This window comes from Bufo gargarizans, chromosome 1 (genome assembly GCF_014858855.1).
Source record: "Bufo gargarizans isolate SCDJY-AF-19 chromosome 1, ASM1485885v1, whole genome shotgun sequence".
Taxonomy (NCBI): domain Eukaryota; kingdom Metazoa; phylum Chordata; class Amphibia; order Anura; family Bufonidae; genus Bufo; species Bufo gargarizans.
In genome coordinates, this window is record NC_058080.1 from 733,641,581 (window position 1) to 733,663,678 (window position 22,098).

A 22,098-nucleotide genomic window follows, 5' to 3' on the forward strand; every position below is an offset into this window, starting at 1 on the left:
TTATATTCAGTCTTATCTATCACTACCACGTTGCCTCCCTTATCTGACGGTTTTATTTCTAAATCCTGATTTGCCATGAGATCATACAATGCATTTTTCTCTTTTTGGGTTAAATTATTATTTATACTTGATCTTGGTGTTTTAATTTGTTGAAGATTAGCAGTCACTAGGTCCACAAATATTTGTATATTACCATATTTAGTAAAAGGTGGCTTAAATGTTGTTGGGGAGTCAATGTGGAAAAATGTGCTGACGGGACGGTAAATTCACCTATCTGTTCTTTCTGTGACTCTTTCAAAATTTGTATTGCTCTTTCCTCTCTATGGATTTCTTGTGGGTCTCTTTATTTTTAGTCTTTGTGTAGGGCCAGTTTTCTTGCGAATAAATGAATGTCCTTAACCCATTTAAAACACTAGGCACTGGGGTAAATGATAACCCCTTTTGAATCCAATTCATATGTTCAGAACAGGGGCGTAGCTAGAATTGCATGGGCCCCATAGCAAAAATAATTTTATGCCCCCCCCCCCCAGTGCCATCCACAGATCCCCCTCCCCTAAACAGTGCCATCCACAGATCCCCCTCCCCTAAATAGTGCCATCCACAGATCCCCCTCCCCTAAACAGTGCCATCCACAGATCCCTCTCCCCTAAACAGTGCCATCCACAGATCCCCCTCCCCTAAATAGTGCCATCCACAGATCCCCCTCCTCTAAATAGTGCCATCCACAGATCCCCCTCCCCTAAACAGTGCCATCCACAGATCCCCCTCCCCTAGATAGTGCCATCCACAGATCCCCCTCCTCTAAATAGTGCCATCCACAGATCCCCCTCCCCTAAACAGTGCCATCCACAGATCCCTCTCCCCTAAACAGTGCCATCCACAGATCCCCCTCCCCTAAATAGTGCCATCCACAGATCCCCCTCCTCTAAATAGTGCCATCCACAGATCCCCCTCCCCTAAACAGTGCCATCCACAGATCCCCCTCCCCTAGATAGTGCCATCCACAGATCCCCCTCCTCTAAATAGTGCCATCCACAGATCCCCCTCCCCTAAACAGTGCCATCCACAGATCCCTCTCCCCTAAACAGTGCCATCCACAGATCCCCCTCCCCTAAACAGTGCCACCCACAGATCCCTCTCCCCTAAACAGTGCCATCCACAGATCCCTCTCCCCTAAACAGTGCCATCCACAGATCCCTCTCCCCTAAACAGTGGCATCCACAGATCCCCCTCCCCTAAATAGTGGCATCCACAGATCCCCCTCCCCTAAACAGTGCCATCCACAGATCCCTCTCCCCTAAACAGTGCCATCCACAGATCCCTCTCCCCTAAACAGTGCCACCCTCAGATCCCCCTCCTCTAAATAGTGCCATCCACAGATCCCCCTCCCCTAAATAGTGCCATCCACAGATCCCCCTCCCCTAAATAGTGCCATCCACAGATCCCCCTCCACGACGCTCACAGGAGCACATTTATAAACTAATCAGTAACTTGAACTTTAATCATTGACATTGCTGAATGCTGATCTCCTTACTTGGATTGGATACCTTACTCTGTCTTAGCTCTGGCAACGGTACAGCAGGCAGTGTGGGCGGGCGGCGCTCACTCACTGACGTCACGCGCCTGCGCCGCCTAGTGGGAGGAGCCCGTCCGCACTGCCTGCTGTTACCGTTACCGGAGCTAAGACAGAGTAAGGTATCCAATGCAAGTAAAGAGATCAGTTATTCAGCAATGTCAATTATTAAAGTTCAAGTTACTAATTAGTTTATAAATGTTCTCCTGTGAGCGGCGTGGCCCTGTATATTCTAACCCCCAGGCAAGCGTCCCTGTCACCATGGGAACGCCTGGGGGTTAGAATATGATCGGATCTTCCTTATTCAGTGGCCTGGCTGGAGCCTCCCCAGCCTCTGTGTCGGCCCGGCCCTGCATGCGCCCTGCTCCAGTCCAGTCCTCTTCTCCCCAGCCAGGCCCGAGCCGCAGACCGCCCGCACCCCGCCCCGCCCACTACATTAGTGTAGTGGGCGGGCAGTCTGCAGCTTGGGCCTGGCTGCCTGTTTGTAGTGTGTGTGTTTAAAAAAAAAACACTGCTATGGTTGCTATGGCGATCCCTACGCCACTGGTTCAGAACGTAAGACGGTCTTAGATAGGTTAATGATCTGAATTCCCATCGCTTGTTGTTGGATGCCTATGTTTTTTGATAGGCCCAGTTGTCCCGTTCCCTCAACTGTATTCCTGACATTAAAAAAAGAAGCAGCCGGTGTAAAAGGTTTTGCTGCAGAGGTATTTGTTGCGACAGCACACCACCAGAAGATGAGGATAAGGGTATTGACATACCCTCTCCAGTCTGTACATTTTGTGCGCCCTTGGTTAGGTGTTGGGTTGATTCCCATTTTGAGGAGGTATTTGAACTCTACCTTCTTATTGGTGGGCCTGGTTTATTTCTTGCTTTACGTTTTGTTCCTGTCTTTGAGTTATATCCAGACACTTCAGATTCAGATGTTCTGAGATATCAGTATAAGGTGTACGTTTCGTTGGGTAGTAATTACCACCCCTATTTCCTGTGTTTTTAATATATATCTGACCTGATTCAAAGTCTTTCTGATCGCGATTGTATTTGCGATGTTTTCTTTCATTAATCTCACTTTGTAGACTCTCAATATTTTTCTGAAGTCTATTCTCTAAGTGTTTAAACTCTGAATGAGTTTTTAATATTTTTATTTCACTTATTTCTTTTTCCAACTTTTTTCTTTTTCCCCAAATTTTTACCAGTATTCTTTCTTCATAATCTAATAAATATGATTGCATACAGAGGGAATTTTGAGTTAGCAACGCTTGCCATCATTTAATCAATTTCACATCCTCTTGATGCGAGTTCGGTGTAATATTAATTCACATCCCCCTGTACACAATGTTTTGCTGTAAATATGTTTCTACACTGGTAATCTCCCATATGGACCTAATATAACATTTATATGTTTTATTCAATTCTTTAAATGCTTGATTGATATCTAGCACGTTTACTGGTAGTCTTTCTGTGGAAAATACTTTGTTCACTCCGGGCAAAAAAACAACAACTGAGTGGACGGTTGGTTTGATAGAAAATTCTGTTGTCCCAGAGAAAGGGTCTTGCAGTCCACCGCCACCCGGGCCATGATCACTCGACCATTCCACTCTGCTGTCGGGGTCTCCCTTTGATGGACCTCTACAGCATAGATCCAGGCTGATCTCCTATCTGGCTGTAGTGTGAAGCCCCTTCATCAAGGGATGTCCACTTCAGACATATACACTTTGGCCAGCAAGGTATTCCCAGGAACGGTTAACTCACAGTCTTCAACATTGAGGCAGCATACAGGCACACATCCATCCTTCACAATAGCGAGGGCTCGGGCTACCAGTGGGCAAGTCTGAGTTTCCTCTTGGTAAATGGGCTCGATCAGGACCTCCAGTCCATTCAACTGTCGTCCAGCCCCCACCAGCAGCATCAATATTTGTTCCTGTCGAGGTGGGATCTTCACCGGGGTCCTCCGCAGCACCTTCACGTGTCCAATGGGCCGACCAGACATGTTGCTCTTTCGAAGACTACAGCTCCTCACCATCTGCTATAGAACCTTCTGGGTTGCCCAGTGTGTGGTGGCCCGTTGCCAATATTTCAGCCCCTTCTTTGGCACAGAGTTGATGGTCTAGGACTCTCAGCACATTCATATCTAGTGTCACATCCATTCCTCTCCAGGACAAATGGTCCACCACCACGACACCCTTCTTGCCGATGTCTTGCCCAAACAGTCGGACCCGCATCCAGACTATGCCTCGGATGTCCATCTCTCTGTTATTGGCAGCTGTCAGTCTGATGACGCTCCCATCTTACGGCTCCATCATATGTCCAAAGTATCTTTCGAAGAACTCCAGAGGCATAATGGTGAACTCCAACCCTATATCAACTAGGCAGCGTACCTTCTGGCCTTCCAATTCGGCTTCCATAATGGGGCTGCTGGCATACAGGTTGTGTTCCTCACGCATAGGGCTTAGCTTCAGGTGTACCGCCGGAGGACGCCCAGCTAATGCTGCAGTACACAGCCCTGCAGGGTGAGCGATGGTGAGGTCACAGGGGTAGTTACTAACCGAGGGAGTATTTGGTACTCACAGTTTTTCATATACCCTGGGCAGGCGTACAGCAGTGATGGAGAGGCTGGCACAGGGATCCTCTGAGGCACTCTCTATGTATAGGGACCAGGCCGGGTGGTAGGTGAGGTGCTCTGGGTGTTGCAGGTTTAATGTGGCAAGATCCCTTTAAGTTGGGACGCCAGTGCCGGTAACAGTGGCACACCGATTTATTGTAGTAATAATTGAGGAACACAAGTTGCAGTAAACCAGAACTTCCTTTTACTGAAACAGTTCAACTATTTACAGTCTTTAGTTGGTTCCACATGTAAAAGAGTGTAACAGGCAGGCTTTATATAAACTGCAGGCAAAGTCTTTGCAAGATATTAAGAGGGAATAACACTTACAGATCAGGCTGTATTTTCCTCAGTTCCTGTCTGGCTTTCTCCAAGGCGCGTATACCCTATTGCTGGCTTTATCCTTGGGTAGGGAAACCTTCCTCTGGTATATGTCTCCTTGCTGTAGAATATCCTTCTGCCCTTCAGCTCTCTGTTTGGCTGGAATAAACTTGGCTCTGCACTGTACTTTTAAAGGAACTTGGTTTCTCAGGAGGCAAACTCCTCCCCTGGATGCAAGCTAGGAACCTGGGCTATCTAGCTGCATGTTGGAACTGAATCTTCAGCTCCTCTCTAGCTAAAGTGCTAGCTTAACTCCCTTCTAGACTGACTCTTTCCTGTCCTGGACCTGACAATATATACTAGGGGTTCCTTAGCTCCCTTTACTGTCTAGGAGGAAGAACAACCCCTAACAGGCCTGGTACAGGAGATAACAGGAAAAATACATAAAAACATCATATAAAATACAATGACCATGTTCCACAAAAAGGTGGGGAACAACGTGGCCCAATTGACCCTTGTGTAGTGCCCACGTTTACCTAGTGGGACACTACACTGCGGCGGTCGGAAGTTTAACGTTGACTCGGACTCTCAAGTTCTCTCAATTCTCTCTGCAAGGCCTGGACCACATTCTTTAAGGACTCTGAGTCTTCAGACCCTGACCGGTCCCTGTAGCATGGGTGCTACTCACTACTCTTGCCGCCATAGGCATGTGCTCTTCCTCGCTCCGCATGGCAGCTTGGTAGACACTGTAAAATGTCATGTCGGACGTCATCTGGGTCATCTCTTGCAATTTGTCCTGTAAGAACTTGTTAGAGAGCCCCACTGGTCTTGTAGTAGCCGGCCCACCTCCCGGAAGGCTCCCATAGCCTCTGGGTCTCGCCGCTGTATTTCATTTAGCGTCTCCTGTAGGGCATTGGAGTACTGCATCAGGGTTAGGGTTAGGGTCTCAACCTCTCGCTGTGGTCGGGTAAAAGAAGTGGCTCCACAACTGCGCTACTTTAGCATGCCCCCCCGGGCTCTCTCCAGCAGGGAGAATATTTTCTCTAGGGTGTCTCTCTCGGATTCGGGCCTTACAATCACTGTCCGTCTAATGTCACCCTCTAGAGCCGCCAATGCAACCTTTGTCCGCAACTAGGGGGTCAGGTTTCACATTCTAACCGCACTTCGCGCCCTTTCAGTCCAGTCATGCAACGTCATGTTTTAATGTCAAATTTTGGCACATGATGCAACAGCGCCCCCATGGGGATGTACCCTACTGGTGCGGGCATGGCAGGGGGCAAGCTGTTTCAGCGGTGTTGGGGCCAGTTATCCTTGCACTAGAGCACCCTGAGCTGGTTCCTGGACCGGTGCAAGTGGCCCGCCGCGTTCCCACCCATAATGGTCGCTGTATCCTGCTGACAACGCCAAAATGTAAGCCATGTACAGGGGTGGGCTCCCCAGGATACAGTGAAGTAACGAACGAGGAATGCAATCCCAACATCAGCTTTTGCCAAAACTGAATTTTACTTAAATGTGGCAATAAACAACCACAAATGCTGGGCACATACAATAAATTTAAATACACCCAGCCCGAAGGATGAGACCCTTGTGCTGCACAGCACGACGCCCGATGGATGCAGGAGGAAAGTGCAGTAATTGACTGTGATGGTATCATCCACATCACCGTCTAGTATTCCCTTCTTCCCTTGGCAAAGAATCCACAGAGCAATAAATCTTTATTATCGCTGGTATCGCCGGTATAGCTGGTATCGCCAGTATCGCTGGTATCGCCAAATAAGTCCATACATGAGCCAAAGCTGAATGCTGGAACAAGACTTTACTTGAAGCCACCCAGGCATTCAGAACTACACTTTCTTTTCTACCCTGCTCCCATGCAAGGGAGACACCCACAACAAATATACATTAACCAATAACACAAAGGTACAACCCACGTATAATCCTCCCCTCTGCCTGTGATATAATCATGGTACACAATGGTTAACATAATTATCACAGGCAGGAACATACACAATGTCTTCTGTCCTGGAGACAACCGAGGTATAATTCAATTATCTCTCAGGACAAAGGGAAATCGCCAATACACACGGGGAGACGATTGGACAGACATCACTACTTAAATATAAAATGTCGCACCCTTTATAGTGCACATAGACATTTAACATCCCAAAATGGCACGAATTAGACCAGGGGTTCAAAAGTTAGTAAAAGTTTCTTTGGCCTGGCTGTACTCATGGCTTTTCTGCCCAAAACCGGTCCTACACAGTCTTTTGTCCTGGAGACAATTGAGAAGTGATCCACTTACCTCCCAGGGACAGAGGCCAGACTCCATTAGTCACATGGTAGTAAAAAACAGCAAAATACCTTAACTTATATAACTATGCAGCTATTACATAAAACAGGCACATTCAACATGGGACCGTAATCACATGGTAAGAGGCTTGCAAGTAGTCCTCTCCAAGTACTCGTGGCAAACTCAAAAGAGGGGGATTTGTCACATTGACCTACTGGTGGGCACAACTAAACTCCACACCTTACCTGTTATTACCCTAAAAAAACAAGAACCACTGTATGAGTGTGTGGTACGGGCTGGCCTGTGGTGCAGCATAACAGCTTACAATCCTACAAAGCTCTACAGTATTCCCCCTCCCATGACTGGTCCTGTAGTACGTGCCTGAGTATTCCTTCTGAGGAAAACGCCAGCCTGGCTTGAGTTTGTGGGAATTTTATCAGCTCTCCAATGTGGAATGTTACTTTAAGTTATGGAGTCCTTGCAATGAACAGTAGTAACACTTGTGGCCTGACACAAACAGAGATCCTAACTAACTACAGGCCTGGTCTCAGTCTCTAGACGCCAACACTGTAATGAGGTGCGTGCACGATCTTACCGAGCCGGGTCTGCTAAGCATCCGCTGGTAACTCTGAACAGAACAGATGGCTCTCCAACAAGCATGCGGTACCGCAGTGTATGTCGCTTTGCTCCTCAGCTCTCATCAGCATTCTTGGAAGAAATCCTCATTCCTCTGGACAGGATCAGGGCCTTGAACACGATAAGCTTCACTTAGCTGCAGCTCTGGTCACTGAGGGATGCTCTCACACCTGGATGCCATCGGATTCTCTGCTCACACAGTTCCTCAGTCTCAGCTTCCTCTAAGATGGCTGCTCCCTTTTCTTCTCCAGGCTCTGAAACCCCACCTCTCATGAATATAAAAATGTATGCAGTCTGTTAGCTGTCTTTTGGAAACAGCGGCATCTTGTGGCCAAACAGCAGAATGTCAGTCCTGAATATTTAATTTAATCTATAGAGTGCTCAGACAATGAGAGCTGTTTCCCCATCTCACAGTTACACGCAGAGTGGGAGCTGCTCACATGTATACAGACATACAGTGTATTTGTGCTGCAGACATTGCACCTTGTCTTCTACGGTTTATAAGTGTGCATTTTTGTGATGAGTTAACAGTCATGTTGTAGGGGGTTGTGCAATTGTGGCTTTTTTTTCATAAACCTTTTGCAAAGCTTCCTCATTTATTAATCATTGTACCAAACCTGTGACTTCCTCATTGTTTAAATAGGCTTTATAAAAAACATTAATAGTAAAGGACAAGAGTGGCAACAGACAGAGTAAAATGAAAGACCAGTGCCACGTCATCCACAAGTGAGAATGTGGTAGCACAGTTGGCACCAGCTGTCTGGCAAGTAGTAGTAGCAGGCCACAGTTCTCCCTCACTTCTGGTAGCTGCCAGATTATTATGAAGGCAATAAAGAGCAGAGCCAGTGTATGGCAGAAACATCCAAATAAATGGCAGGGCAGCTCGGATCAAATCCAAAAGAAACATTGTTGGTCAGCTCACCGCATACTGGAAACCTAAGTGCAAGGAGACAATGCTGCACTGGAAACAGGTTTCTAGAGAACTCGCAGAGAAATACATCCATCCAAATACAGCTTGGCTACTTGTAGCTCTTTTAGGGTATGTCTCATATGCCACTTTTCCTTTACAGTACCTGCAGACAAAAACCACAGCCATGTGCAAGATCTGCAGGATGAAAATAACAAAGGTACCAGAGCTGTTTCGCAGTATATGACGTGGCATCACAAGATCACAGCTTCCACATCTGGCACGTTGCCTTATAGTTGTTGGGAACCCACAGGAATGAAGACTCATGGAGGAGGAAGTGAAGGGCGATGAAGATGAGGAGCTACAACTTGGGGAGCAGTTGGTGGTGCAAGGGATATGGACTTTTCCCGGTACAGTTAGGGGAAGAGGCTGACATTTGTTATGACAGACATGCTGATGACAATGACGACAGTGGCCATGACCAACCATCGCAATGGGGGGGAGGAACCTGAAAGTCCACAGAGTCCTCAATCACACTAGTGAGCATGGCAAGCTGCCCACTTGGTTGCTTACATTCTGACAGGCAAATCATTAGCATCAAGCAAAGTGATGGTTACTGGATAGCCATGCATTTAGACAAAGCAAAATGGCAGAATGTTTCATATTGAAAGGTAGGCAAAATTGTTGTATTACCAGGACATTCTGTATACACAGTGCTCCAGACAAAAAGAAATATACAGGAGCCATTGGCTCCTAAACTGAAACATTTAGGAGCCAAATAAAAATTTTTGTCGCCAAATTGAAAATATATATAATTTAAAAAAACAAAAGACTCAGAGAATAGTGTTGAGCGAGCATGCTCGGCCGAACATTCGGTTCGAGCATCGCTATGCTCGGCACATCGTGTGTGCTCAAGTCAGTGTATCTAAATCTAATTTAGCCTCTATTTCTGAAAAGTTTCTGGTGGGATTTGAACTCACAACCTTCTACATTACAGCCAACAACATTACAGGGGTTTTACCATCTTGCAGATTCATCCTCTCCTGCAGCCTGATCTGCTGTTCACTTCCTGGTTTCCTGCTTCTGAGGCTGGGCAGGCTTAGGCAGTTTGATTGATGGGCTGCGACGCCTCCTTATGACATCACCCCCATTCCTGCTCTTTCATGTAGTTACGTGTGATGTTGCCCAACCAATCAGAGATCACCTTTCATCTCTCTCTCTGGACGTCTTCTCTCTGCAGGTCAGTCTCCGATGTCCGCACTGCAAACAGAGCATGCACTGTTTTAGATGCGGCCCACGGAATAAAGCTTTGCGCATGCGTGGCCTCCCGGCGGCATGTGCGTTCATATAATCAATGAGCGGCTGGCCAGGGGAAAAAAGTGCTTCTTCTGTGCAAGCGCGGCCCATGGAATCGCCCGAGAAGCGGTGGCCGTAACTACGGGGAACCAAAGTGTAACATTGGGGTAGGATGGAAGTAATTTTTATTAAGAAAGGTGGGAATTTGCTAATACATCATATTTGCAAAAATGATCACGGGCACATCAGTAACAAATTAAACTATGATGATTGTGATGGGAATACCCATTTAACCACTACACTATAGAGCTGCATGGCCAGTTTTACTAAAAAAAAAATATATATATATATATGAGACTTCTGCTGTACAGGAATACTACTATACAGCAGAAGTCTCATTTTATTTTTTATTTTAAATAACTGGTCATGCAGCTCTATAGTGTAGTGGTTAAGGTTCTTGGCTGTAATGTAGAAGGTTGTGAGTTAAAATCCCGCCAGAAACTTTTCAGAAATAGAGGCTAAATTAGATTTAATTACAATGGGTGTCCCAAAGCACTGGGCCCATATATGGACATAGCTATATATGGAGTCAGAACAGGGACTCCTAAGCCGAACTAGAGTCCGGACACCCTCCCCTCTTCTGAGCAGGGGGTGCCTGGTTCATTGACTTCCATTGTGCTCGGGGGCTCTACATCGCGAAGTGTCCTATGCGAGCACACAAGCACTTTGTTGCTCAATCAACACTATTGGAGAAGATGAGACGCAGGTCACAGTAATGAGCTAGCACTTCATATAGGAGAATACAGCACCACATACCTATTACATCCACTGACATCTTCTGTCATGCAGACCTTCTCTTTCCTCTTCTCCATTTGACAAAGACCTCCATGACAAATTCTTTAAGCCGCATCTCATCTCTGCAGAGTTTGTTACAGACACGTTCGATTTTGACATTTTTCCATCAACCCCCCATCCTGGTGTCCCAGCAATGTCATCCTGCTGCCACCCCCAATACTGTGTCCGTGGTGCTCCCCAATGCCCCAGGTGCTATACTGCTGACAAAATAGTGACCCCAGTAGAAATAATGTCCCTATAGTGTCTGCAGCAATTATAAATGCCACCTAGAGTGCCCCCAGTAATAATCATGAAACCTTAGATTAATTCCCTCCCCCCACACTGCCCGCGCAGTAGTAACTTCCCCCCTCACTGCCCTCACGTAGTAATTTTCTCCCACACTGCCCCCGTATAGTAATTTCCCCACACATAGTAATTACTCCCCCACTGCCCACATTATCCTGCTTATTCACTCTGATGCAGGGAAGAAGCAGGGTAATCTGGGCAGGGCTGGTGACATCAGAGTGGTGAAAAAGAAGGGTCATCTGGACAGGTGACATCAGAGTGAAAAAGAAGGGTCATCTGGACAGGGCAGGTGACATCAGAGTGAAGAAACAGGGTAATCTGGGCAAGGGCTAGTGACATCAGAGTGGGGAAGCAGGGTGATCTGGGGAGGGCAGGTGACATCAGAGTCATGAGCAGGGTAATCTGGGGAGAGCAGGTGACATCAGAGTCAGGAGCAGGGTAATCTTGGCAGGGCAGTTGACATCAGAATGAAGAAGTAAAGTAATCTGGGCAGGGCTGGTGACATCAGAGTGGTGAAAAAGAAGGGTCATCTGGACAGGTGAGATCAGAGTGAAAAAGAAGGGTCATCTGGACAGGGCAGGTGACATCAGAGTGAAGAAACAGGGTAATCTGGGCAAGGGCTAGTGACATCAGAGTGGGGAAGCAGGGTGATCTGGGGAGGGCAGGTGACATCAGAGTCAGGAGCAGGGTAATCTGGGGAGGGCAGGTGACATCAGAGTCAGGAGCAGGGTAATCTTGGCAGGGCAGTTGACATCAGAATGAAGAAGTAAAGTAATCTGGGCAGAGCTGGTGATATCAGAGTGAAGGAGTAGGGTAATCTGAGTAGGGCTGGTGACATCATAGTGAAGAAGCAGGGTAATCTGGGCAGGGCTGGTGACATCATAGTGAAGAAGCAGGGTAATCTGGGCAGGGCTGGTGACATCAGAGTGAAGCAGTGTAATCTGGGCAGGGTTGGGGACATCAGAGTCAGGAACAGGGTAATCTGTGGAGGGCAGGTGACATCAGAGTGAAGCAGGGTAATATGTGCACAGATGACATCAGAGTGAAGGAGGAGGGTAATATGTGCAGGGCTGTTGACATCATGCAGTGTCCCACTACCCTCGTGGGTACTGCAAAGTTGTTGTGTTATGCTTTGTATGCTTTATATAGCCTGTTCTTATGCTGCAGTGCATCTTTATGCATAATCCCTGCCTACAGGTGTATTAGATTGCATTACACTGAGCCTACCACTAGGGGGAGATAACACCTCCTATATATATATATTTATATATATATATATATATATATATATATATATAGCCCAGATCAGGCCTAGTTAGTCGGTTAGTCGGTCTACAGTTCAGTCTGAGTCTGAAGTCTTTATCTCTCAGCCAGTCTTCAGCCCGGAGCTGAAGTGGGCCACATAGTCAGCATTAATTCAAAAAGCACTAAAGAAGCAGACACCCAAAGGGTTACGGCCATCTCTATAAGCGCCTTAGGACCTTTGGAGTCAAAAGTGAAGGATTTACCAGCGTCCGGCAGCCTCACTAACCTGCACTGGGATAACCAGGACCAGCTTAGTATAAAATCGATATCATGTAATAGCTAGAGAGACATTACACCTGTCAGCAGAGGACCTGTTGCAGCTTTAGGCTAGGTCTACACGACAACATTTGTTGCGCAATATTTTGTTGCACCAATGTCGCGTGACAATTTTTATAATGGCAGTCTATGGTGTCGCACTGCAACATGCGACATACTGCAACTGCGACAGCCACTGAAAATCCATTCGAGATAGATTTTTCTGTGACTGTCGCAGTCGCAGCATGTTGCAGTGCGACACCATAGACTGCCATTATAAAAATTGTTGCGTGACATTGGTGCAACAAAATATTGCGCGACAAATGTTGCAATGTAGTTGTGTCTTATCTGTCGCACGACTTATTGTCCCGCGACAAATGTTGTCGTGTAGACCTAGCCTTACCTCTATCTATCTTAAAGAGACTGTTTAATACTTGGATATTACTGTTACCAGGAGCAACGTTCAGTAAAAGTTATAAGCTGGATTGCACCATCCTTGTCTCAGTCTCCAGTTCCTCAGTTAACACTACAGTAAATGGTTGTACCACCATAAAAGGTACTGGCGTCACGACTAAAAGCGACCTTGCCATAGGCACATTAATACAGACCACCAAGGGCACCTCGAACCACCATCTGGCCGGTGTCCCTTACTTCAGAGTGTGACCCAGAGAATTCCTGTGTCGTTCTCCTTATCACTTATGCGAGCCGCCCAGGGACAACATAACCGTGAGTAACCAGAACTGTATTGACCTCGGCCGACCTAATGCTCACACCGTGACCTCACGTGTAATTCCCCTGTCGGTCTGGCATACCGCAATCAGAGTGAAGAAGCAGGGTAATCTGGGCAGGGCAGCCGACATCAGAGTGATGAAGCAGGGTAATCTGGGCAGAGCTGGTGACATCAGAGTGATGAAGCAGGGTAATCTGGGCAGAGCTAGTGACATCAGAGTCAGGAGCAGGGTAATCTGGGCAGAGCTGGTGACATCAGAGTGATGAAGCAGGGTAATCTGGGCAGAGCTAGTGACATCAGAGTCAGGAGCAGGGTAATCTAGGCAGAGCTGGTGACATCATAGTCAGGAGCAGGGTAATCTAGGCAGAGCTGGTGACATCAGAGTCAGGAGCAGGGTAATCTGGGCAGGGCAGGTGACATCAGAGTGATGAATCAGGGTAATCTGGGCAGGGCTGGTGACATCAGAGTGATGAATCAGGGTAATCTGGGCAGGGCTGGTGACATCAGAGTGAAGAAGCAGGGTAATCTGGGCAGGGCTGGTGACATCAGAGTGAAGAAGTAAGATAATCTGGGCAGGGCTGGTGACATCAGAGTGAAGAAGTAAGATAATCTGGGCAGGGCTGGTGACATCAGAGTGAAGGAGCAGAGTAATCTGGCCAGGGCTGGTGACATCAGAGTGAAAGAGCAGGGTAATCTAGAGTTGATCGGACACCTGGATGTTCGGCGGAACTTCACCAAAAAGTTTGAGTCCGGGACCCGAACTTGACCCCGAACCCCCTTGAAGTCAATGGGGACCCGAACTTTTGAGCACTAAAATTGCTCTAAAAATGTCATGGAAGGGGCTAGAGGGCTGCAAATGTCCGCAAAATGTGGTTAAGAGCATGGCGAGTGTGCTGCAAACAAATGTGGATAGGGAAATGACTTCAAATAACATAAAATATGTAAAAATAAAAAATAATAATCTTGATCTATGAGGACGAGGTCCATATGGAGTAGTGATGAGCGGCAGGGATATTTCGCAAATATTTTGTAGAATATTCGTCGAATATTCACAAATTCGAATATTCATTATATTCTATGATTTTTTTTACTCGAAAAATTGTTTTTGATTATTACGAATATTCGAAAAAACCCGAAGTTATAGCAATATAGCGAATATTAGAAAAAAATAAACAATATAGAGCAATTTAGCTAATATAGTGCTATAATCTTCTTTGTCTAATAGTTGTAAGTTACGAAAATTCGCAAACAACACTATTCCTAAAGTCAAGTATACTGCAGCCTTCTTATTGGCCCACAAGCTATAAGCAGGGAGGAATCATGTGTACTGATTAAAAAAAATAAAAAATAAAAAATAAAATAATCTAATAAAAAAAATAAAAATAAAAGCGAATATTCGAAATTACGAATATATATCAATATATTCAAAATATTCGCGAATTTTCGAAGTACCTATATTCGCGATAAAAATTTGAATATTCGTGATCAACACTAATATTATCACGACCGGCGTGTCTATCACATACGTGACGCAAAGGGAGGGAAAAGGGAAGGCCCTGTCCAAGGGAGAGGGAAAGGTGGTGACCCCTGACTCACCTTGCGGCTGGCACCTGACTGCCCTGACGTCCCTAGACGGGTTCCTCACCCGTACGCCGATCGCGTGCCTAAACCCTGGCTTTCCCTAAGATGAGCCCTAGGTAGTGAACGGGGCGGTGGGATCGCTAGTCCGCACCACTGACACTAAGAGGAAAACACCAAGGAGAGGACAGACAATACAGACAAACACATAAACCCAGGTGGGCGACCACAGCAGACCACAAAGGCCCAACAGGGATCCGGAGGGGAACGTTCTGGACCAACAACCAGAGAATGCAGCAACACAGCTCCAGTGGGTCAGTATAGAAGTCCAGGCAGGAAGCTCTATATCTGGCAACCAGAGAAGTGGGAGAGGGGAATATAAGGAGGTTGGGAGTGCTGGACAAGGAATAGCTGAGGAGAAGGAGCTACGGATCCCTGAGTGAGCCAAAAAGGGTTGCAAGGCAAACCCAAAGAGCTACCATTAAGAAACAGCACTATCTGTAGACATAGAGCGCGCAGCCACCCGCTGCAACTTCCTGACCCCGGGTATAAAGGAGTCAGACGTGGCTCTTGACACCCTCGTGACAAATATGGAGTAGGAGGTTGAGGAGGCGGTGGATGTGGCGGTGTAGGTGGACGCGGCGGTGGAGGAGGAGGAGGTAGCCAACACTGCTTTTTGGCTTAAATTTTTTTTATTAGGGTACACTCCAAAAGAGTGTGAAATATCCAAAATACAACAATGAGCAATTGTGCTGCAGTATAACAATGGCTGGGTAAGGCTACTTTCACACTTGCGGCAGTGTGATCCGGCGGGCAGTTCCTTTGCTACGGTTTTATATTTTGCCTGGTCAGTCAAAACGACTGAACTGAAGACATCTTGATGCATCCTGAACGGATCGCTCTCCATTCAGAATGCATGGGGCTATGCCTGATCAGTTCTTTTCGGGTGTAAAGCCCCTGTGACGGAACTCAGTGCCGGAAATGAAAAACGCTAGTGTAAAAGTAACCTGAGGCCGGTATACATGTCTATTCTGCACAAGGTACGGACAAGTCCTGAGGGATCCATGCCTGGTTCTAATGAACGTGAGCTTGTCCACATTGGCTGTGGACAGGCGGCTGCGCTTGTCTGTGATGACGCCCCCTGCTGTGCTAAACACACGTTCAGATAATACACTGGCTGCAGGGCAGGCCAGCACCTCCAAGGTGTAAAGGGCAAGCTCAGGTCATGTGCCCAATTTGGAGACCCAGAAGTTGAAGGGGGCAGACCCGTAATTCAGTCCGTGTAGGTGTGTGCACACATACTGCTCCACCATGTTGGTGAAATGCTGCCTCCTGCTAAGACGTTCCATATCAGCTGGCGGAGCTGGTTGTTGTGGCGTGCTGACAAAGCTTTTCCACATTTTGGCCATGCTAACCCTGCCTTCTGAGGTGCTGGCGGTGCCCCAGCTGCGTTGGCGACCTCTTCCTCTGCCTTCGCCTTGTGCTTCCACTGTGCCCCCGCTGTCAGGTGGGAATGCCACCAGCAGCGCGTCTACTAGCGTGCGCTTGTACTCGCGCATCTTATGATCACGCTCCAGTGACAGAATTAAGGACAGTACGTTGTCCTTGTAACTGGGATCCAGCAGCGTGGCCACCCAGTAATCAGCACAAGTTAGAATGTGGGCAACTTGGCGGTCGTTGCGGAGACACTGCAGCATGTAATCGCTCATGTGTGCCAGGCTGCCCAGAGGCAACGACAAGCTGTCCTCTGTGGGAGGTGTATCGTCTGTGTCCTCTATATCTCCCCAGCCACGCACCAGTGATGGCCATGAGCTGGTCTGGGTGCCACCCTGCTGTGAACATGGTTCCTCCTCCTCCATCTCCTCATCCTCCACCTCGTCATCCTCCAGAACTGTGCCCTGGCTGGACAGTTGTGTACCTGGCGTTTGTGGGTGCAGGAACCCACCCTCGGAGCCACTTGGGAATGACTGACCGGAAATCATATGAAATGATCCCTCTTCCTCCTCCTCCTCCTGTGCCACATCCTCTTCCATCATCTCCAGCAGCGTTTTTTCAAGGAGGCAAAGAAGTAGGATAGTAACGCTGAGAACGGCATTATCGGCACTGGCCATGTTGGTGGAGTACTCAAAACAGCGCAACAAGAAACACAGGTCTCGCATGGAGGCCCAGTCATTGGTGGTGAAGTGGTGCTGTTCCGCAGTGCGACTGACCAGTGCGTGCTGCAGCTGAAACTCCACTATGGCCTGCTGCTGCTCGCACAGTCTGTCCAGCATGTGCAAGGTGGAGTTCCACCTTGTGGGCACGTCGCATATGAGGCGGTGAGCGAGAAGGCCGAAGTTACGCTGCAGCGCTGACAGGCGAGCAGCAGCAGGGTGAGAACGCCGAAAGCGCGCACAGACGGCCCGCACTTTATGCAGCAGCTCTGACATATCGGGGTAATTTTTAAGGAATCTCTGCACCACCAAATTCAGCACATGCGCCAGGCAAGGGATGTGCGTCAAACCGGCTAGTCCCAGAGCTGCTACGAGATTTCGCCCATTATCGCACACCACCAGGCCAGGCTTGAGGCTCACTGGCACCAACCACTCATCGATCTGTTGTTCAAGGCCGTCCACAGCTCCTGCGCGGTGTGGGGTTTGTCCCCCAAACAGATAAGTTTTAGGACTGCCTTCTGTCGTTTACCCCCGGCTGTGCTGAAGTTGGTGGGGAAGGTGTTACGCTGACCTGATGAGGAGCCGGTAGAGGATGAGGAAGCGGAGTAGGAGGAGGAAGCAACAGGAGGCAAACTGAAACGCCCTGCAATCCTCGGTGGTGGAAGGACATGCGCTAAACTGCTATCCGCCTCAGGCCCAGCCGCCACTGCATTTACCCAGTGAGCTGTTATGGTGATATAACGTCTCTGACCGTGTTTACTGGTCCACGTATCCGTAGTCAGGTGACCTTGCCACAGATGGCGTTGCGAAGTGCACACCTGATTTTGTCCCCTACTTGGTTGTGCAGGGAAGGGATGGCTCGACTGGAAAAGTAGTGGCGGCTGGGCACGACGTACTGTGGGACAGCCACCGCCATAAAACTCTCTGTCTCCACCAGACGGAATGACAGCATTTGAAAGGTCAATAATTTAGAAATGCTGGCATTCAGGGCTAGGGATCGCAGGTGGGTAGGGGGGTACTTCCTCTTCCTCTCCAGTATTTGGGGGATGGAGAGCTGAACGCTTCTGTTGGACATTGTGGAGATGCTTAGTGACACAGGTGGTGGTGTTGCTGGCAGATCCTCTGTTTGTGGGGTGGCAGGTGGCACTGTCACTCCAGAGGTGGATGAAGAGGCCGAGACTGCAGCAGAAGAGGAAGCAGGAGGAGCCAGAGACCTTTCTTGGTTTTTGAGGTGTCTACTCCACTGCAGCTCGTGCTTTGCACTTAGATGCTGGTCATGCAGGTTGTGCTCAGGTTGAGAACGTTTATGCCTCGCTTCAGGCTCTGATTGCACAGCGTGCAAACCACTCGTGTCTTGACGTCAGCACATTGTCTGAAGAACTGCCACGCCAGGGAACTCCTTGGAGCTGGGTTTGGTGTGCTCGGTCCCTTTCTGCGGTGGGCAGTAGCAGGCATACTGTCTAGGGGACGGCCGCTCCCCGTTTTGCACCCTGCTCCCTCTTCTGCTGTGCTGTCGCCTGTACTTGTTCAGGCCTCACCATTCGTAGAGCCGCTTTAGGCATGACCAAATACCGCTGCAGGTTCTGTTGCCTACTCGCACCTGAAGAAGGGGTTTCACTTGTGCGTGTAGCTGGCACAGATCGACCACATCCTCTCCCTGCAACAGGAGCTCCACCAGCAGAACCACGACCGGGGCCACGTCCCTTATTTGACGCTCTCCTCATATTTCTCAAATTTAGGATCTTGTCCAAAATTGGTGTTTTTTTAATAACAGAATAGAACACCAGTATATAACGCGTGTATCTCACAATGACAGATGCAGCAAATGCCGCAAAATTTGGATTTTGCCCTAAATGGGTGTTTTTTTTTTAAATAACAGAATATGACAGCTGTATTTAACGCTTGAATTTCATACTGACAGATGCAGCAAGGGCTGTAAAAGTGAGTACAGTATTTTGCTCAAAAAGGGTGTTTTTTAAAACCCAGAAAATTATGGCTATATTTCTAGCTTAAATTGCACACTGACTAATCCTGTTGGGCACCAGATGTTGTATATTGCCAAAAAAGGGTGTTTTATTAAACCCACATTATTATTGCAGTATTTCAAGCTTGGATTTGAATGTCACAGAAGCTCAGATGCAGTGCTGGTGCACGGAGCTTGCATAAAATGGCCGCCGCCGCCAACCTCCTAAGTAAAAGACTGATAAAAGTTATTTTTCTCTGGGCTCAGGGCAGGGTAAACTAATTGTATGTAGATCGCTGAGTTAGATTCCAGTTCTGATCACAGATTCTCTCCTATTCTCTGCCTCACAGCAGCAGCATCCTCTCCCTACACTAGTAACAGCAGAGTGACGTGCAGCGCTACCTGACTCCAGCTTATATAGAGCCTGGGTCACATGTTACACTGGCCAATCATAGCCATGCCATTAGTAGGCATGTGATGGCTTCTAATGGCACAGAGTTAAACGCTTGTTGATTGGCTGCTCTTTCACAGCGTAGAGAAGACAATAGCTGGTTAGCTTTCCTATTATTTCACAGAGAGAAAGGTTTTAGAGACAGGACTCAGTGTCATATTATTATTTTTTTTATAAACTTTCTTTATTTGGATGTTACATCAGTGTGATCACAATCCATGAGACCCAAGTCTCATAACATATTTTCCTTATGAAATACATTCATTTTATCCAATTTTCTTTTTCATTTTTGATGCAGATAGAAATTTCAAAGCCATATAACAGTTCACCCTCCTCCCTCTCCGCAGCTTGCTCCTGCTGAAATCCTAGCACAGTTAATGTTTATATATAAAGAAACTTCCATTTTTATTGTCTCCATTAAATTTCCAACTTTCCTAGTGTACCCTTTAATGTTGTCTCCAAGTACCATTTGGTTTTCGTGAAAGGAGAAATTAGTTCGCTAATTTCATCTCTTGATAGTGAGTGTTCAATAAATCTTCTCCATTTTATAATGAATTTAGCTATGGCTTTTTCTTTGCTTTTACAAGCCTCTAATCTTTCTAGATAAAGCAACTGTTTGACGAGCCCCAACACCTCATCTTTTGCTGGTATTATTCCAATGGCGTAGCAGACATAAGGACAATATGTATCACAGGTTCCGCTGCTCCCCTCCCCTGGGATTCATCCTGACTTACTGGTGTATATTGAAATATACATTGTTGTGGTTCAGCCAAAATCTCGACATCCCAAACCTCACTAATATATTGAATGATTTCCTGCCAAAGGGGTTTTATGTGTGGACAGTTCCATAGTCCGTGTAGAAGATCCGCCTTAGGTTGTGAACATTTAGGACACTGTCTAAGGTAGTGCGCCGGGGCATCTGTATAAGAGAGGCTATATGCAAACGTAGCTTTATGCATAATTCCGAGTTGCGACTCGCCCCATTGTTCGCTTGAAATTGCTCTTCTAATGTAATCTAATCCTTCTCTCATTTTGAGGGACAAACCTGGATCTTTAAGTTCTTTTTCCCAATGAGAAAATACCCCTTTGACTAGACCTATGGTACTGGTATTTTCAATATAGGGATATAATTCCGAGAGCGATGTCGATCCCTTATCTTTAACAATCAGTGCTCCAAACCACATCAATCTTTCCGTTTCTCCCAAGGTAGCCGATTGAGCTCTACAATAAGATTTCAGTTGATGACATGGTAGATAATGAGATGTTGCAAAATGATATTTCGCTACAAAGTCTTCCCAAGACAATATATTCTGATCCGATATGTTTAACATATCGTTTAATCTGTTTATACCTTTCTCCCTCCATTCGGTGTACATCTTGTTATATCTACCTTGGGGAAAAGCTGGCAATGACCACAAAGGCATCTGAGGTGATAAATATATGGGAAGCCTTCCAGGCCATGATCGCATCTCTGAGTAATATTGAACTCTTGATGTCAGTAGGAATATTTTTGATCTGGTGTGAAGTAGGGCCGTTAGTTCCCACGGTTGTGCCAGTTCATTCTCTATCCGCCCAGCCGAGAAGTAAGAGGAATCCCACATCCAATCCCTAACATGCCGAAATAATGCAGCCAGGTTGTACTGTCTAATATCTGTTATTTGTAGCCCCCCTCCCATTTTATCAAACATAGTTTCCTATAGGCTATGCGAGGCCTTTTCTTTTTCCATAGAAAAGATGTGAAAGCTGATTGTAGCTTCATCACATCTACACGTTTCAACAACATTGGGATCGTCTGTAAGGGATATAGTATCTTAGGAAAACTTAGCATTTTTATCAAACAAGCTCTCCCACATAAGGTTAACGGTAAATCCTTCCACTTGTCCAGTTCCTTTACAATTTTGTTTATAAGCGGAGGGTAATTTAGTGAATAAATGGAGGCTGAAGTTTTAACAATTTTAATCCCTAGGTACGTAATATAATCCTTTTGTACTTCCACTTCCAATTGGGATGCAGGAGGAATCCCCAGATTTCCCAAGAATAGGAGTTGACTTTTCGTCACATTTATCTTATATCCCGTTACTGAACCATAAAAAAGAAAGATATCCAGAATCTTTTTTAAATGCAGCCCTGGGGATTTCATATATATTAGTAAGTCATCTGCAAAACTCGTTCATTTTAAGACTTCCTTGCCCACTGCGATCCCTTTGTAAACATCGGATTGTATGAGATATAAGACCAGTGGTTCCAGGGCTTGATCAAAAAGCAGAGGCGACAAAGGGCATCCCTGCCTTGTCCCTTTGTTAAGAACTATGATACTAGACAGATATCCAGGAATATGAACCTGTGCCTGTGGATTAGCATAGAGAGCTGATAAATAGGTTCGAAATGCCCCCTGTATTCCTACTACATTCAGCACTTCTGCTAGCCATTGCCAGCTAACATTATCGAATGCCTTTTCGGCATCAGTTGCTAAAAGCGCTGGAGAATTACCTACAGATTTCCCCTTTTGGCTGTCCTGAGCCGCTAATACTGAATCCTACCTGATGATTACCAATTAGATCTGGCATAAAGGTAGCCAATCTATTCGCCAGTATATTTGAGACTAACTTTACGTCTTGATTAATTAAAGATATCGGCCTAAAGGAATCAGGGCAGGTTAAGTCTTTATCTTTTTTCGGGATTAACTTTATATATGCTATATTACCTGTGGGTGGCAATCTCTTTCCCTGCAATATATCAATAAAAAGAGCAGCAAGTGAAGGTGCAAGCTCCTCTCCCAAAGCCTTATAAAATTCCGCCGGGTATCCATCTGGACCTGGGGATTTTCCGTTTCGAAGAGATTTTATCGTCGATATTATCTCTACCTCAGTTATTCTAGCATTTAATATAGCTAGGGAA

At 46.7% G+C, this 22,098-nt stretch overlaps 1 protein-coding gene across 2 annotated transcripts in view; it reads left to right on the plus strand.

The window, feature by feature from the left end:
- LOC122937756 overlaps nucleotides 1–22,098 on the plus strand; it is a 68,036-nt gene that overhangs the window by 21,152 nt on the left and 24,786 nt on the right. The gene's annotated exons all lie outside the window — the stretch shown is intronic.